The sequence below is a fragment of the Eschscholzia californica genome, unplaced genomic scaffold, assembly GCF_041429995.1.
Source record: "Eschscholzia californica isolate CP2 unplaced genomic scaffold, dmEscCali1.0.p SCAF_6, whole genome shotgun sequence".
Taxonomy (NCBI): domain Eukaryota; kingdom Viridiplantae; phylum Streptophyta; class Magnoliopsida; order Ranunculales; family Papaveraceae; genus Eschscholzia; species Eschscholzia californica.
Window position 1 is genome coordinate 1561467 of NW_028238483.1, and position 3765 is coordinate 1565231.

A 3765-nucleotide genomic window follows, 5' to 3' on the forward strand; every position below is an offset into this window, starting at 1 on the left:
ATGAATAATTAAACTCGTACCTGTAATTTCATTCACATTGATAAAGGATGCATCGACATTGATTTTCAACCAGGGATGTTCTGGTGGATTCCATCTAGTTTGTATGGGTTTGGTTTTGTTATTGTTTAATGACATTTTTTTAGGGAAATTATAAATCATTTTAATAATGTGGGTAAGGTCAATGATTTCGTGCTGAAAGCAATGATCACATCTAGTTTTCCATATTATCCATAGAATAGTGGATAGAAGATTTTGAACGTCTGAGTCGCAGTATTGAGGGGTGTGTTCCCAAGAAAAGATCCGCTACATTCTTTATATTTTCTGAGATAATATTGAAATAGAACCAAATATTCTTAGCTAACGGACAATGAAGAAGAGCGTGTTCTATTGATTCAATCTCATTGCAGTTGGGGCAGATAATGTTATTATCAATGTATTTACCAATTCTCTCTCTAACCGGTAGAGCTTTAGTACAAATCTTCCATAAAAAGACTTGTATTCTAGGAACATTATGGATATTCCAAATGAATTTCCAGTTGGGATTAAAATTAGTGGGAGAATTTATACTAGTGGTAAGGTATTTATACATGGATTTAACTGTGAATTTCCCTGATTTTGTGAGCTTCCACATCCGTTGATCTTCTCCTATCGGATAAATAGGAATAGATTTAATAAGGTTTTGTGTTTGGGGGTCAAAAATATTATTAAGAGATTCTTCATCCCATTTATTGTTATTAATTAACTGTGCCACTTTCGTGATATGACTATCTCTGTGAGATAGCTGAGAAGGTAGGGTATCCGGGATCCAATGATCAGACCATATATTTATCTGAAATCCATTGTGGACTTCCCATGTAGTTAAATCTTCAATCTGATAAAGCTGTTTACTGATAGTCTTCCATAGCCAAGAGTGATGGGGTTTAACCGGTCCTGGGGATTCTGTATGAGGGAAATACTTCGCTTTAAGGAATTGAACCCACATAGCTTTGGGTTCCGCCTTAAGCCTCCAGGCTAATTTACTGAGCATAGCTGCGTTATCTAGCTCAGTGAGATGAATCCCTAACCCTCCCAAGGCTTTAGGAAGGCAAATGGATGACCACGATTTCGTACAGATACCTCTGGACTTACCCCACCAGAACGACTTTTGGAGAGTCGTAATGCTTTTGCAGATGCCTTTAGGAATGGCAAAGCATTGCATTTGGTATCGGGGTACGGCGGCAGCTATTGTCGAAATAACAATAGTGCGCCCAGCTTGAGAAAGGAATGAAAAATTCCATTTCTCGAGTTTATTCTTAACCTGCTGAAGGATATCCTGAAAAGCAGTTTTCTTGCTTTTTCCAATAAATAGGTGCGCCCCTAAGTATTTATCCGAGGTAGATGCATTCTTAACTTTAAATGCGCGCATAATCATACGTTTAAACTTCGGATGGGAGTTTTTCGAATAGAAAATGTTAGACTTCTTATAATTGATCATCTGGCCTGAAGAATCGCAGAAAATTTTAAGGATGCTCTTTAGGATGTGAATGTTATCCAAGGAGTTGCGGCCAAAGATAATGCAATCGTCAGCAAACAGAAGATGAGAAATGGTAAGATCTGTACTGTTAGTCGGGAACCCTTTAAAAGAGTCTTGGTCTTGGTAGTCTGCTAATAATCTGCTCAGCCCTTCCATAGCCAAGATAAACAGGAAAGGGGATAGGGGGTCTCCTTGTCTAATGCCTCTGGTCGGATAAAAGGTGCGCCCGGGATGACCATTGACCAGAACTGCCATAGAGGAGGTGGTGAGGCATGAGTTAATCATCCTAATCTAGTGCTCCGAATAACCTAGCTTCAGCATAATGTCAGTTAAAAAATTCCACTCGATTCTATCAAAAGCTTTGGACATGTCTAGTTTTAATCCAAAGTAACCTGTCGCACCTTTCATATTTTTCATAGAGTGAATAATTTCATGTCCGATGACTATGTTATCCGAAATTTGTCTACCCGGAAGATAGGCCGCTTGGACTGGGGTGATAATACCATTTAGGGTGTCTTTGAACCTATCCGCTAGAATTTTTGTGATGATCTTATAGGTCGTGTTCAGAAGACTAATGGGCCTATAATCTGCCGGGGTCTGCGGGGTGTTCGTTTTAGGAATAAGACAAATGTGAGTGTGGTTGGCTCCTTCAGGAAGCGAAGCTGTGAGGAAAAAATTTTGAACCAGCTGGAGGATATCCGGGCTGACCGTATCCCAGTTAGTTTGAAAGAAGAAAGGAGGATAACCATCAGGCCCAGGCGCCGCTTCTCTCTTAAGACTCTTAATAGCATGGTTGATTTCATATTCATCTGGGATGGCGATTAGATTATTGTTTTGCTGAGTGGAAATAGCCGGGTGAAAGAGGTTAAGAATGTCTAAAGCGGTCAAAGTGTGTTCAGAAGTATTAATTTCTAAGAGATGAGAGGTAAAGATATCTTGGATGTGTTCTATGTTCTCTTGCCAATCTCCATTACTATCTTTAATCGCCCTAATATTATTTTGGCGATTCCGCTGAACGGCTTGAGAGTGAAAAAATTTGGTATTCTTATCCCCTACCGTAATAAAGTTGTTTCTGGATTTTTCCTTCCAAATATTTTCTTGGTTAAGATACAATTGTTCCAACTGTTCATTCAACCTAGTGAGCTCCTCTCTATTACTACAACTGTTAATTCTATCAGTCAGACTATTAATATTACTATCAATATTACCAAAAACTTTTTTGTTCCAGACCGTTAAGTGTTTACTTAATTTCTTAAGTTTTCCTTGAATGTCCAGATTAACCCTCCATTTCTCCGCAATAAAATCATGACATTCTGGGTGATTCATCCACGTCCGGATGAATTTGAAGGGTTTAGTCTTCCTATGAATAATATTATTGTCAGCTAGAAGGATAGGGAGGTGGTCCGAACCCACCGAGTCAAGATGAGTAATACTAGATAATTGGTAAGTCTGGAGCCACTGGAAGTTAGATAGAGCTCTATCTAGTCTTTCTTGGATCAGATTCTCCCCAAATTGCTTATTGCTCCTTGTGTGAATTCTAAACTATTTATATCTTTCATTCCAATTTCCATCACTACTTCCCAAATCAATTTCTCTCTTTTTTTGAAAAAAAATCAATTTCTCTCTCATCCCCTCCACCATTTCCTTACAAACTCATCCTCATCAGCCAAAATGTTATACAATTCAAGAATCCCAAAACTTCCAAGATTTATTCTCCATTTACTTTTCATCTTGAATATAATCAACAGATTCATCTTCTTCATCTTAAGAAAGATGGATCTGATTTCATTTTCAGATTCAGATTCAAAAGAAATTGGTAACACCCTCCAATTACCAGTACCACCCTATCAGCAATCTCATTTAGGAGCTGCTGATTCCATAAAGAATATATTACCTATTTTGAAATTTGAAGAATTATTAGTAACTCATGAGCATCAAGAGAGTTGTGGTATTTGTTTATGTGAATATAAAGGAAAAGATTAGACAATTGATTGATTGTCCTCATATTCTCCATGAGAGTTGTTCACACATGAGACTTTGGGACAATATTGTTCAATTTTTGCCCTTGTTAAGTGTTTTTTTTAGTGAAGCTCATTTTAGGACGTTTGTCTTTTCACTTACCCAATGAAAAGAATTATAAGTGAAAAATAGTGAGTATTATTAGAGTAAGAAGGTGTTTGATTTTTGCACTTATTAAGTGATTTTCACTTAATAAGTGCGGGCCGGCAATTTTAGGCCGTTTGTTTTTTCAC